Here is a 15,855-nt window from a genome sequence, read left to right as displayed (position 1 = left end):
CAAAGGACTCGTGCTTGAGGAGAGTGGTCCTGGAGGGCAATGAAGAGAGAGGAGGGAATTCTGTGTTGTCTTCTGGACACTTGCTAGCAGCTGATGAATTTTAAAGGAAATTATTATTCTCAGTGTTAAGATAATACTTTATAAGTTGCTGAAAAGCTGAAAAAAAGAAAATAAAAAAGCAGAAAACAACCCTAATTTTGTACGTACCTGCAAATCTCTCATAAGGAATTATGCACTATGACTTACTTCCTTATTCTGGATTTCTTGTATTTCTCATGCCATATCCATCTTTTAATTGTTCCAGGTCACCTGTAATGGGTCACAAGTAAAGCAAATCTGGTTTTTCATCATTGCGTTTTCCCTTGTGCTGTTCTAACATTACCAGTGATATCAGTATTTATGTACCAAATGCAAACAACTTACAGGAGAGAATCACCACTAGAACACAGCCAGTGGAGCTCATAAAATGTGGTTTCCGTTGGCTTGGTGCGTCCTTTGCCCCTTCCCATCTTGGTGCACTACCTTGACCTTTCCGCACTTCTTTTATGGCATGCCATTACATAAAGACCAGCACGCGTGTTGTCTAGCTCAGCACTTTGTGTGCCCAGTACGAGCTGGCCAATTGGTTGCTGCCAACTGTAACAGCTGAGCTCTGCCTCTTTTTCCCTCAGAGCAATCACTAATTTGGGTTGGCCAACAGCTTAGAAAGTTTCCTGAGAGGGAGGGAGTGGGAAGAGGTAAACAGATGGAAGGAGGCAGATAGTACAGTCATTTAAGGCTCATTACTTACAGAACTCAGCTGAAAATGGCTGCCAGTGATTACTATGAATGAAAGTTTTATCTAGAATACAGCAGTGAGATGTCAAATGTGCCATGGCACCAGCAATGCATTTGGGCTGTGCAGCAGTGGCCTTTCCCTCCCAGCCACACACTTTAATTACAGTTCCAGTAACTTTCAGAATCGTTGTGTCAACAGTTGTAATAGCCAGCTGAGCTGGACTCACCATCTAAAGTCCATTTAATTCCTTGCAAGAGGTGGAGAGTGACGTGCGCAACTCGTGAGCGCAGCACGAAAACCTGTACTGCCAGAATTAGCTCCTTTGGTGTTTCTCGTGTGTTTGGTTCAAATTCTGGACATTTTCTCTTCTTTTCCCATCTAATTCCTGCGAAGTAGTTCATAGAATGAATACTAATTCCCTTCCTGCATCTTTACAAATGTGGGCTTCATATGCTTTCCCTGGAAGTGCTTCTTTCTTGCAGGCATCTACAGACTGTTCACCCTAACCAGGCAATTACACAAGGTTTAAGTAAGATATGACAAAATAGTTACATTCTGGTAGCTAGTTTCAAAACATTTTGCAACTGACAGTTTTATCTTTAACAACATACCATATATTTTCAGGAGAAATCATAAGGATACGTCTTACTTGGTATGTGGTCACTAGATGCTCTAGATAGGTAGGAGATACATTTGAGCTTATAGCCGTTTGGATGGATGGATATAGCCATTTGGATGGATGCTGCAGGTTGTGGTATGGATTGGGTGTCTAGGAAGGAAATGGTGCCTTATCACCACTGAGGGCCTTAGCTCAAAATTGCATTTTCCTTACATTCTGTTGTGATTTACGTTGAAATCTAAGTTGGGATATACTGTGCAGTACAATGGAAGGTGCTGAGTAAACAAACAAAGAGAAAATTCACTCTGAAAGATGGCAACTTTTTAAAATCTACACCTAAAATTAGGCTGATAAATAATACTTCTCTTGGTGGCTGAGCACTTGCCTTTCACTTCAAGTTACTTGGACCTGCAGGTGCTGCTCCCAGAGGAAAGTATGCCAATGGTAATTATCATTTTGAAACTAACCTTAAATATCCATGTTTGAAAATGTTTGCCGATATTTTATGCTTTAGTTGGATGTTATTTAAATCCAATATATTGATCACAGATTCAGGAATTTTGTAAAGGTGCCTGAAAAAGCTTAGTTAAACATTTAGGTTCAAAGACATAGATTCCAAGTGGTGTGGCAGTTTCTGTGTAGAGACGTGCCAAATGAAATACTGTGTGTTGAAAGTGTTAGTCAAATCCCTAGTGACCTTTAGCTCACATAATAAGGTTGCTATCCAAGTGTCTCTGCTTAAGAGAACTCGGCATTTAAATGTCCATTTAAAAATTGATTTGTTTGAATGATACTGTTCATCTTGTCTGAGGCCTAACACGTCCTAGAGGACAGTGAAAGGAGTGTTTCTCTTCTAAGTGTTGTCAAACCAGAAAGAATGGTTGTTCCTAAATTCTGCATATGTCAGCATAATAGAAGCTTAGTCATGCAAATCCTTATTACTTGGCAGTTCTGCAGCAGAGAAAAACAGCGTGTTACCATATTTTATCAGTGTTTGTAGTTGAAAGTATGCCTTTCATTGTGTTTTTTTTTTTTTAAGAACAGATGTCAAGACAATCTTGAAAACATAAACGAGTGCTAAAAAATATTTTCCTGATTTAAATAAAGGGGGGAAAAAACCTAGTTAGTTGAATGTGTTGGTCTTCATTTCCATAAAAAACATGTTAACTGTTTATATGCTTCCTTCTGTTTCCATGGGGGATGGGAGGACATGGTCAGGGGGATAAAACAGTTCTTCAATTAATGACAGATTTTGTTTTACTATTATTTAGCGATTCTGCTAAATGCAGTAGCATACTATGCAGTTCCAAATTATCAAGGGCTTCTTAGTTTTTTATGGAACTACAGTACATTGTAGTATTTTGAATAAACGTGCTGTGGTAGAGCAGTGATTTACTCTTGTAGTCCACGGACACATGAGAACCAAATTGGAGAAAAGCTGGCTTTAGAAACACTAGCAGAATAAGACAATGCCTTTTCCTTTCTTGTCTTTTCTTTTATGGAGTAGTGTCAAGGAAGTGTCTGGTAAGAGGAAGTATCTGGTAATTACTGTTGGCTGTATCCAGACAAATCTAGCCATGACTTACCAGGAGAAAACTGTCTGGGTCAAAGTCACTTACTTCTGAGCTAGATAGCTGGATGGTTTGGTTGCAAGTGAAGTTTTCCTCTCTGGCTTCCTAATGCAATTATCATTCCCCAACTTAGTGTTTCATATGTGGGAACGCGAAAGAGGGTTTAGATGTTCATTTTTGCCTATGTACTGTATTCAGATTCTCTGCTATGATTTTAAACGCTGATTACACAGTATAAGTCATTTAGTGCCTGTTTGTTTCAGATCATCAGAGAAATGAATGAGACATCTTAATGGAGCCTCGCTCTTTTGTGTAGGTATACAGAGAGTCATTGTATGCTGCCTGCCTCACCTGGTTTGCAGGCAGTCTCCTCAGAGGAGATATTAATTATAGGTGAAGCTGTGAATGCCACCTATACTTAAGCTTGCTTGACACTTTTCATCACAGGGCCCTGTTTTCAGTTGCTTATAAATTTGTCAAATGTATATAATTTGGACTTGATAATGTACAGACTGAGAGATTGCATATGACTGAATTTTTGTATCTAAAGCCTCAGAAAAAAACAGCTTTTTTTTTTTTGACTTGAGAACAAATTTAGAAGAAATGTGTTGAAAAGAACTGTTTCTTTCCATTTTGTTGCAAAAGGAACAGAGAAGGCACTCAATAATTCGGAGGTAGGAACACAGAAGAGACACGGTGGAAAGTAAATTAATTGGGGTGATTTAAGTGAAGCTACTTAATAACTACTATTTTCCAGGTTATCTTTATATGAACTCTTTATGCCTTAGCTCTTCACCTGAGAAAATGTAGGGAAGCTCATCCCATTCATAAAATCACGTGACTTTCATAAGGATTCATTTCATGTTTGCAAAGCACTCAAATAGTACAAGGATGGCATGACAGAAAAGTCAACAGACATTCATAATTTTGTCTTTGTAGCAAGTCTTGAGTACAGGTCAGTAAATAAGATCTGGTGCCTCAGAGAGGGCAATAGGAATTAAACAAAATGTTGAACATCCGTGTGTGTAATAATTAGTGTCTGGTCTGCCCATTCAATGAGGAAATGGCTTCAGGAAAAATACTCATGTCATCCATATTCCTGCATGCAATGTGTATGCCAAGGGGACTGAAATACAATTGTCTGGAAAATCTTGGAACATTGTAAGTTTTGAGTAATTGACTTGGTATCTGTAATGTTCTTTTAATATGATTTTTGGCATATAATTTACTATTTAGTATTGTCTGTAGCTCAAGCTATAGTGGAGGGAGACAAATGTATGAAAGTAAGGTAGGTCTACACTGAAGAAGAGAAACAGCAAATTATTTTCTTAAACCTTTGGATAACTTCCTGTTTTGTCTGCAAAATAGTATTTTTCCTTGGAGAGGAAAAAGGTGTTAGACATAGCAATTTCACTTGGATAGAAACGTCATCACATAAATAGCCTGCTGTGAATGACATTTTAGGCAGCTCAGTCAATATCCTGCCAGAAGAAACATACTCCCTCAAAAAACAGTTGTAAATTCAATGCATCCTTTAATTGGAGATATACTGGAATTTACTTATAATTACATATTACTTATAAAAGAGTGAGAAAATAAACTTTGCATTATTCTGAAGTCAGAACCATTCAAATACAACTACTAATTATCTGTTGATTAAATATTTGTATCATGTAGGGTTTTTTGTTTGTTTGTTTTTGTTTTATGCCTCCAAGGAATAGGAGATCTATGTTCTTAATAATTAGCATAAACACATAGCACTTTTCACTCAGATTTCAAAGAACTCTGCAAAAAGCAGAGAAAGGTGAGGAGCTTGTTTAGAGTGTCACAGCAGGCCAGTGTCTAAAGTATTCTGCCCATAGCCTGGTGCCTCCCAACATCTTTGGATCTGGGGTGCATTTTCTGCATGCTGTATCCTCAAATATGTCACATAGCATTTCCTTGCACAGTGAAATCACTTGGACTTTTCATCCTTGTTTCTAAGACTGTGAACTTGGTGGAAAAGTGTTGTGAAAGCTGACGAAAGCAGAAAGTTAGGCTGGAATAGGACTGTAGTTCACTGGCTGAGGGGCTTAGTCTCAACCTCATTAGAAAGCCAGCACATTTAACACAATTGCCACTGTTTCATTAGGAGGCATTTAAGGCTAAATATTCAAGGGAGGTGTTTCAGATTGGACCTGTGGTGCGACACAAAAAAGCAAGAAAAGCTTCTGCCCTGACAAGAAGTTGTGGAAACTTGCAGTTTTGTGAGCAGTGGAAGTTTAAACGTATAGGCAGGCACGAACTCTTCCAGCAGCTGTGCTAGTTAGCTTAAACTGTCTAAGTAGTAACACCACTCACTTCAAGTGGCTTCAGGAGTGTTTCTATAAGCAAGCTCTGCTGGCAAATGTGAGGGAGCAGCAACCTCTGAAAAGAAGTGATGATCAACAGCTGGGCTGTAACCTTCCCCTGGCATGTCTGCATCCAGCAGGGAACATCTGTCCAAAGCCTGACTTCCAAAATTAACAGAACAAAGGTATAGTTTGTTTAACAAAATTGCTCGTATTAGCTAAATAATGGAATGTGCTTTGATTCTGCTGATGCCAGAACCACCCAACTTTTACTTTCCTTACCTAATTAGAATTAATTTATTCAGAAAGCTTTTTTTTGTTTGTTTGCCTTTGTTTAAGTGAAGAAAATAGAGCTTAGGTCATTTCAGGGGCTTTTAGCTTAGGAAAAAACTTTGACGATACTCAGAATTTTTGTTTTTCATCAAGCTGTTTAAGGGTCAAGATGATGTGTAAAAACTATTTAATGATAAAATTCTCCAAAAGCATGTCAAGATTTATTTGGTGTCTTTTAGACATGCCAAGCAGATGGGAGTATACACTGCTCCCATTAAGTGTTTGAGGTTTAAACACGTTCTCTTAAAAAATGATAGCGGTGGTAGAGACTTTTGCTTTCTATTTTTCAAGTCTTACTGGGTACTGGTATCCATTAATTTTTTTACTGCTAAAATGGCATCGTGAACTTTAGGTAGACACATTGCTCTTTTGATTTAAAAATGACCGAAACAGCACACACAACATTCACAGTACCGTATGAAAAGTCAGTGGTGGTTCTCAATGTCAGTAATTTGGATTCAGATGCTGTTTTCTACTTGTTTCCATAAATAAATGGGAACCAAGCTTGGAAAGTTAGGGCAAGTGATCCATGAAAATAATTCCTCGCCCCCTCAACACACGCCACTCCATGAGAGTTGTTCTACCTGTACTGGTGCTTATGAAAGTAGAGCACCTGCCAAAGAACTCCAAGATCAAGTTGAGTGCTGATTTTTGTACATCGTTCTTTTGGGCATTGCTTGCTTAAATCATGTGTTTGTTGGACATAGAATAAGCCAATGTTGAACAATCCTTGAAATAGCACAAACTTTGAGAAAGTGTATTTTGTTATACTAAAGGACACAGGCAGAAGAGGCCCTGTAAATACATCATCTACCACCAGAACACAAATATGTAATTTGATGGTATGTTTCTGTGGACAAGAGGAGATAGGTTATTTTAAACTTTTCTCTCTTACCTCCTACCTTTGAGGTTATAGCTGTAATGAAATACCCCAAATGTCATTTATTCCTTTCTGCGCTTTTTTGAATAAGAGTTTTGAAAGCAACAAGCAACATCTTGGGGGGAAAAAAAAGAAAAGGGTATCTGAAAACTGTTATGATTACTGCACATGGTGAAATAAGAATGAAAGTAAAAGAAATGAGATAAACAATGGCTAGTGAGAAGGCTCATATGGAACTGCTGAGTGAGGATTACTGATGCTTGGAGTTAAGTAATTATGAAACTTAGTGGAGATGAGCTGTCAGGAGATCTCTAATTAGATAGTGGAGTCATGTTTCCTACGTGCACCAAGAAGTGGTGTTATGTAAGATTTGGTAGGTTGTGCTCCCAGTGAAATGGCTAAGAAAATATATTGACTGCTAAAAATACATGGAAAGATTGTGGTTTTTTTTTGCTTGTTGGTGTGATCTGTCCAATTTTAGGTTATATTCAGCATAGTCATGAAAGAAAGCTAAGTTTTTGTATTATCTGAAAAGCTGAGAGGTGGGTAGATACCCAGTAGGTAGGGTTGCATCATGGTTTCCATTGTGTTGATTCTGCCATTTGGTGGAAAATGATCAAATTAACACCTCATCCTAACTGCTCTACTTTGCACATATCACAGAAATGATTGATAAAAAACATTCATTTTTTGTAACTTATTGTTTAAAAAATATCCTTTTGCACAAATCTATGTTGTTTTATTCTCTACTACTTTGCTTGTAGCTGTTGCTTTAGAAATGTATTTTTTTTATACTGCAAGGTGTTATTGGCTTCCGTCAGGTTATTCTTGAATCTGTAGAAAGTAATGGACCTGGGTAAAGACATACAATGTTCTAAACAGCTTTCCTTCAGGCTAAGCCATAGGAATATTTGAACAGGTTTTTAGCTGCTTGCAGAAAGGCAGTAATCAAGCAAAGCAAAAGCTGGGCAGAATCAGACCATGCAGTCTGAGACAGTGGTTCCAAATGCAGCAGTTGGTGTGAGCAGAAGAAATAAGTAAGATAACAAGCTGTGAGCATGGTTTACAAGTATGCAGAGAGACAAGACCCTTTGGGCCTTATGACTCACTGGACAGAGAGGCTTGGGCATGCTGAACAACGAAAGTGGCTGTTAGGGTGTGATTTTTACTTTGTGTATTTATGTACTTTGCAAATGATGTTGCACAAAATATGACCACAGTAAACACCTGTTCACATCAGCACTTTTTTCTTTCTGACTGGTGTAGCCCCATGGTTAATCTGCACACATGGCTATGTAGGATATGTATCTGGATGTCAGGTCATGGCAAGAAACCATAATGAAATATTCAATTTCTGAAAGAATTTGTGATACAACAGCCAGAGAAGCAACATTTAAAATTTTTCTTATCCTTGACATAGAAATGGAAATTATGTAGGCCACTCTTCACTCTTTAACGAAACAGTTGAGTGCTGTTTTAAGAAAGCTTATCTGTTACTTAGCAGAAGTACTGAACAGCTCAAAGATACAAATGTACATGAAGAACAGAACGGTATTTACATAGCTAAAGAGTGTGCAATTAGGCAAGATATCCCTTCACGTTGATACAATCCTTCCCAGGTATTTACCTGAGAACGAGTTTGTGTTGCAATAAATCCCAGCAATTTAGCTGCAAACAGCATCTGTGGAAAAGGCACGATCTGGCAAAGTTCTGGGTGGGTGCACTCAAAAGTTTGTAGTTGACTGTAAGCAAGTCTGCAACAGTAATTAATCATGAGGAAGTTAAAAAGGAAAAAAATGAACAGCACGTGAGTACTAAAAATGTTGTCAAAATACACCTTGGGGAAACAGTGATCTTTTATCATTATTTTATTAATAATATATATACATATTTATTACAGGGGCCAAAATGTCTTGTGTAATAAATAGCTGGGGTTTCCAGAGAAATCAGTGGGAGCTGTATGTGATTCTGAGGTCTGATGGCAGTATCTTAAATAGAAAATGCACTGTATCGTAACGACAGTGAAAATAACAGTGAATGCAGGAATGAAAAACGGTTGCAAGCTGTAACATGTCTGCATCAAAGTCAGCAAGGAAGAGGCATGTTGTACCCTGTGTTATTTGTAAAATAGAACATGATCATACAATTAAAGGCTTCTGTCATAATAGACACATGTAGGAAAAGCACTTCAACCTTGATACTCTCTTCATATCCTAGGCATGATGAGCCACTCTTTTTTTTTTTGGTCTTAATGTGTCATCAGCCCCATTGAAGTTATGGAACAAAATGAGAAGTCATGGTATGATCTGTTCTGTAATAATTGCAAAACACTTAGATCTTCAGAAAGAAGGATGCTCAAGAACTGTGAATTAACATTTATTAGACCAGGGTCGGGGTATGGAGAACGTTGTCATAGGCTCCATCCAGCTCAGACAGTTCTTGTTTAAATCTATCACATGTGAGTGGGGCACTTAAAGGCATGTTAAATGCCAAGTGTATGAAACCTTGTTGGATATTGTAAGCATGAACTGAATCAGGTGTAATCAAGATGCTTACACGCATCTTGCCCTCTTCTCAGCTGTATTAGTCTGCTGTCTGGGAGACTAACTGTGAATAAGGAAAATTTGGCAGTGGGGCTGGTTTCCTACACCGGTAAGTTGTAACAGACACGTTGGTGATGCTGCCTGTTAATTTAAAGAGCATTTAGCACTTAATCATGCTTGTATAGCACCAGCCAGGAAGGACACTGCTTTCTGCAACCTCTAATTGGGTGCCATCAGTAATGTAAGCCTAAGATTGTCCCAGTCAGCAACTGTACTGCCTAATCAGCACAAGCGTGTGCCCACTGGGGATCAGACATAGATAAGCGGAAAAGAGGGAGAGAGATCTGAACACGTCTACGAGATGAGCAGCATGTCAGTAGTGTAGAGGATGTCTAGATTTATGTGCTTTTTTGGCAGTGCTAGTGAGCTATTAATCATTTCTCATGAATAGGGCTCTTGTAAATCAGAGGTAGGAAACACATTTCATGGATAATCATGGCAAAAATGTCAGCTTTGCTATTTGGTCATATGCTGATAGGATGCTTAGCACTGGAACAGACGCAATCACACACACAAAATCAAAACAGTACTCTCCTTACATGAGAGGTAGAAAGCAGGAAGACACTAGGTAGCTGAACTTTTCATCACTATTTGAAAAGTAGGGAGCTATCGTGTAATAAAGGGAGACCAATCTTTTTTATTATTATTAAATTAAATTATTTTATTTTGTATATATATATATAAGGTGAAGCTTTGCTAAAGGAGTCAGGATTGAGTTCTAGTCAGCATCTGGATATAATACAATACATATAAAAAGACACACACTGCATAATTTTAACAGACGGCTGATCAGTTCATGGTCTTCCTTTACTTTTATTGCCCTGCAGTTTACCGTGTATGGCCCTTATGTGCAAATACCTCATTAGTCACTGGGTTGCATGTTTCGTTAAGTATATGGAAAGTACTGTCAGAATTAAGTATCAGCAGGATAATGAGCGAGGGTGGGGTTTTTTAGCTTTATCACTGAAGGCAATGTTAATGGTGAATAAAACAGTGGAAGTAACTGGAAAGCAAAAAGCAGAAGATTCCCCCTTCAACTTGTGCAAGGCAACCAGCTCTTGTGTATTAAACACATTGCTCAAGGACTGACATTTAGAGAGCTCTTGGAAGCGCATTCTGCGTGAGGGAGGCGAAGGAGAAAGCCTCACCCAGGGCTTTTCAGTACATTACTTGCTGGAACCAGTCAGAGCTGAAAATCTCAGCCTAAATCAGGATTAATGCAAAATACTTCTTAGGTTAAATGTGATGGTGTCCTCAGTGTGCTTTTGGCTTAAGAAATTGTCGAATGCTCATTTCCTAAAGGGAATGGTGTGCCCCCCCGCACCCAGTTTGCTCCATTGGCCTCGAGTTTCTCTATAAATTAGCAACGTACAGAGAGAGAAGTGCTGTGTAACTTGTCCAAGTTAATGCTGGTCATGCCTGCACTAGGCAATGGCGTAGTAAATCATCGAGCGAGGCCGATAGTGCCAGCTGAGTACCACTGTGTTTTCAGACACGTCTCCTGGTTTTGGGAACGACTTTGGGTAGTGTCCGTAGGAGTCCTGCGCTTCACGGGGGCTGACAGGTGACTCTCCTGCACGGCCAACCCGAACACGCTGAATTAACAACCTGTGGGAGATTTTTAACTGCATTTCCTGGGAGTTGTGGGAAGAAAGTCCAGGAGCTTGAAACTCCCTGGGAAATGACCATAAATCCCCATGAATCACAACCACTTTTAAATCCTTTTTCAAATTAGAAGTCAGGGCTTTTGCTCAGGGAAAAAAAAATAGTACTTTGAAAAGCACTCATGACTTAGATTGTCATGAAACTATCCTGACAGTGACTGGTGCGGGTATTTTCCTGTATTTGGGTCAGCCCAAGACAAATTGGATCAGAGGAGGCTTGAGATGGACATATGCTGGCTCCATAGGCGTAGCTGCCTTCGGTGCAGTTGGTGGTGTGCTGAGTGCCGCAGACACTCCGCGATTCCTCGCCTCTCCCCTTAAATGACATTGATTCAATTGCTCTAGAGAATTTTCTTTTACAGGGCTAGCATGCAGGCTCGTGTTTTTAGGGGGATTTTATTATTGCTTTAATTCTTGTCATTTTCAGGGTTGTGAAACTTAGGGGAAATGTATTACAGCTATGGGGACGAATTTGTCCTCAGATAACTTTTATCCACCAGAAGGGGTGATTTCAGCATGCTTGGCTTCTCAGACAGTCCTAATTCACTGTTGCCTGGCAGTGGGGAATCAGAGGAGAGAGAACGATTCTCCTCTCCTTCTCCCCGTTATTTGAAATTCAAAGTGTCCTGTCTACACTTCTTCAGATTTACTGTGTTCCTGTGGTGGCAGTAATTCAGGAAAATCTGAAAAACAAACAAACAAAGCAGAGAACATACTTCTTCCAGACAGGTATTTCAGCATCCTTTTTTTTTTTTTCTTTGTCTCTTAAAATTTTACCAGTAGGTGTTACTTCATTAATCGGTGTGAAAATAATTGCCTAAAACTCCCAGACCTGAGACACAGTCTTAGGAATTGTGTAGTTTATGTTACTGTTGTCCCAGGAGTGAGGTCCAAATAACAGCGAATTTCTGGGGATGTTGAGAAAGGAATGGAACAAGATTCAAGCTGTTAATGTAGTATGCTGACCTCATCCTATTGCACTTTTTGGTTTTTGGCTTAGGTGCAGGCTAACACATTTCAGCTGTCCTTTCCTTTTGCTGGTTTACCAAACCTAATGTCTTCCAGGGTGTGGGTCCGTGAAACAGATGAGCCACACTAATTGCTCGCTGCTGCCAAAACTCAGACCTGCTTCTCCTCTCTCTGCTCATGGCTTCGGAGTCCTGCTTCCTTTGCACCATCTTTCTTACTCGCTACACATGAGCTGGCAGAGAAATGGTTGCTCGTTTTGCTGAGCTGCACTTCTGCCTGCCCAGTGAGCTGAAGCAGCCCAGGGCTGGTACAGAGGGAGCAGCAGGAGCACGGGGCTGGGAGGAGGGATAGGAGAAACGGAGCTGCTCCTTCCATCGATGGTTTCCGTTCAATGCGACCTGGGAATGCACGGTATCTTCAGAAAAAAATTGCTCCATAGCACTTTAAAAAGGAAAAAAAAAAAGATTCAGATACTTCTAATGACTTGTTACTCGGGTGCCAAATAGAATACGTAGAGCAGGATATTTTTCATCAAGTTCTTATTAAAAAGAATGTAAAAATGTTAATTGATACAAAGTCGTAAAGATCTGGGCCTCCAGTTATTCCCAGAGCCGTTAGGGTGAAATTAACCCTCAAACAGAGGCTTTTCTAAGGCTTTTACAGCATGCCAGTCCCACGGGGAGTCTGAATAAAGATGTATTATGGAACAATTTTACTGTATAATTTTTAAGTGCAGTATTTGCTTGGATCTTTTCAGTCTTCAGCTGACTTATGATCTTGCAGTACGTATATTGATCCCTAATATTAGACAGATTGAAAGCTCCCGTGTAAAGCCACACTAAAAATATGTCAACTTGTAAAAAAAAAAAAAAAAAGACACACAATAAAGCAATACTTAATACTAAGTGTGTGTGTATGTATATAGTATATAAAAATGTATTATTTACTTATTATATATGAACCTTAGATTAGTTAGGTAGATATACATGATATAATAGAACTCTATATGTATATATAATATGTATGTATATGTGACTATAAATTATTTTCAGCCTTTGTGAGGAAAAGTTGGAGGAGAGAATAGGGTGGTGAATGCTGTGAGTTTGACTTTGTGATACACTGAATAAAGCATGCTTCCATTCCAGGCTAAAGAAAATATTGCCATGACTTAATATGACATTTCTAACTGAAGAATGTAACTAAAGAACAAGAGTAACTAGTTGTACTTTCTTATAATGCTCCCTGTGATTTGATGCAACTTCTCCTCTGTATGTTTTCTTTAATTTTTATGTTTTATGTGAAAGCTGAACAGACTGAATTTGTTTGTAATTTGGAATTTAAAGCAAGGCTCTTTGTTAAAAGCCCAGAGGAAGTTTCCATATGACTTATGGGCCATTTGGGCTCAATTGAATTTAATGGGTTTCAGCTGCACCTCCACAATGGCTTTGAAGGAAGTGAAGGGAGATCTATAGGTCTTAATTGCTCGAGACTGGCTTGTTTCTCTTGAAAAGGCTGTTTGCAAGAAGCAGGTTGGGAGTATTAAAGAATGTATCCTAAAAGAGATGTAGGAACTGCTGTTAGAGGAAGGAGCTAAGATGAAAATAGCTTTAAGACATTACTCAGCAGCTCAACTAGTCAATCTGAACTGGTCCATGCTAAGAGCTGGCATTGCAGTTCTTGCTTGTTTGCTTAAAAATATTCAAATAATTGTGTGTGTGTGTGTGAGTGACTGAGCCAAACTTCCTTTATAGTTCTTTCAAGAATGAAATGGAGATCTTGGAACTAACAAGATAAATGAGGCTGAGACCAAAAGAGAAACCCAAACAGATAGTCCCCTTGGCCTCTCTCACGCTGGTTGACAGACATGAGTTTCTGAGTCAGCAGGTGAACCATGACTTTTGAGAGCAGTGGTTTGTTTATTCTTCCACTGTACAAAGCATTTCAGTGGAACAGAACAAATCTATCTGGGCAAATATCCATTCCTATTTCATATTTCCTTCTCTGTGCACACCGCCAGCTGGCCTTATAGATTGTTGTTACTAAGTTCGCTAGCATTATCCCAGGCTTCACATTAGGAAGTGTCTGACCCATAAGAATCTCTTATGACCCCATTTTCCAGGCAGGCAGGAGAACATGTGAGACACATAGTTAAGAATATAAAGGATCTATTGTCTTATCCAAGATAAGCCAAGAGACCATATTACAGGAAGTTAACCTTTGGTGTACTCTATCATTTTGTCCGGCATCATACAGGCAAGTAGGAAGGGGACATTCTCTTGAGGTACCCAGCAGATGAATGCCAGATGGTACTGTCATAATACACAAAAAATAGCTAAATACCTACTGGTTGTGTTCAGTACAAAAGGAACATTTTTCTTCTTCTGAATCCTGCAGGGCAGAACTCAGACAAGCATCTTAACACAAACATTGCAGTAACTGAAATGTGAAGCTGGAAATCCAAAGAATTCTCCAAAAGCTCTAAATAGCTTTTTGGCTCGATTTATGTTGGGCCTAATGGATCCCCAAAGGGGAGAATGGTTTATCACAGACAAGCATTTTAAGTACAGCATGTTTACACGGTAGGTAAATGGGAGCTTGTTATATCAAATAGGGAGGCTTGATGACGAACAAAATGACAAAGCCTTGCTGATGAGTCCAGCACTTCCTGCATTGTCTGGCTGAGTAGATCCAATCCCCAGTGCAGAGCCTATGTGCCTGTGTCAAATCGAGGGTTTACTTTTCTGTGGGGAAGTTTCTTCCTTGGTGGTTTCAGAATCTCAGTCAGGAATGCACAGAGAAAAATCTCAGGCCGCTGTCATCATCATCACAGTGGCTTCTTCCATACAGCAGTGCCTAGCTCAGGGGAAACGTGTTTACTTTTCCCATGTTAAAATATGTCCATTTCAATTTCCATGCAAGATTATAAGAACAAAAATATGCTGCCCTTTAGGGGAATGGCATTTGGCTAAATACCATGCGTTGCTATAAACCTTAGATGTGAAGGGCCACATGCAAACATTTACATAGAAGAGCATTATGGATGTGGAGCTGGGTCTTGGTCCTACAGGAAACATATTTCTGACAGCCTGTCTGTTTCAGGCAATGAAATTTATTGCCTTCAGATAGGGGCCGAGTAGGTAGGTGTGGTGCTGTGACAGAAAGTGAACAGTTAGCTCTGCCCTTCATCTCTGGTCCTTAAATCCTCTCCACCAGGCTTTGTACAGCTTGTTTTCACAGCAGCTGAGCTTACCTCGTTTGCTAAAGCTGCACGCTTGTGTATGCATGCCTCAGTTATGACTGTCATTACTGTTCTGTATTTTGGCCTGTGTGAGGGCAGAGAAGTCTTCCTCAAAGCTTCACAGAAATGCTGCTAACATTTGTCTGACCATTGTCTTCAGTGGTTGCATCTTCTTTCATTAACTAGGATAGCTGGTGTTGAAAACCAAACAGAAGGTAATGACAGACCACAGCGAGCTGTCTGTTGCTGCAGATGGAGGATACCTCTAGGATTTGGGTCAGGAAACACTTGGCAAGCATCCCTCTGAATTCTTCTTGTCACGTGTTGAGGAAGCCTGCTTTGTGGCAGGGGTGAAGAAGGAAGCTGAAATATTAAAATGGCTGCAATAGGATTTTGTTGTTGTTTAGCATCAAACCTATTTACAGCCTATTGTGCCAATTCATTCATAATGCTGCTGTCAGGGGCTTTTCCTGATTGTTTGCATTCAGAACAGAAAAAACCACGAGCTTCTGTCCCATTTAGGTTTGCTAAGGCAAGAAAAACGAGGCTTACTTATGCCCCTTCAGAACTGGACCTCGAAGAGGTACTATAAGAAGTCATTTGTTTTCTTTCAACATAGTTCAGCTTCACACAGGCACACACACATTCAGATGGTTTCCACTTGAAATTCCTCATATAATCCAAATAGCTCTCAGCCTTGACTGCTGAGCTGTGAAGGGGCTCCCTCCCCCTTCACCCCTCGTGTCCACAAGTGTGCGGCATGCCAGGCCTGGGAAGGAAGCTCACTCACTTCAGTTTGCACACTTTTTTTTTTTTTTTTTTTTTTCAGATGTGCCTTAAAAAGCCTTGACCCTCCTTTCTTTGCTGTCT

General features: G+C 39.6%; 1 long non-coding RNA gene across 2 annotated transcripts in view; it reads left to right on the top strand.

Annotated features, from left to right (window-relative positions):
* Positions 1–15,855, top strand: part of LOC106041722 (uncharacterized) — a 47,972-nt gene that overhangs the window by 14,760 nt on the left and 17,357 nt on the right. The window lies entirely within an intron of this gene.

The sequence above is a fragment of the Anser cygnoides genome, chromosome 2, assembly GCF_040182565.1.
Source record: "Anser cygnoides isolate HZ-2024a breed goose chromosome 2, Taihu_goose_T2T_genome, whole genome shotgun sequence".
Classification (NCBI taxonomy): domain Eukaryota; kingdom Metazoa; phylum Chordata; class Aves; order Anseriformes; family Anatidae; genus Anser; species Anser cygnoides.
This window is presented reverse-complemented; position numbering and strand designations above follow the sequence as displayed.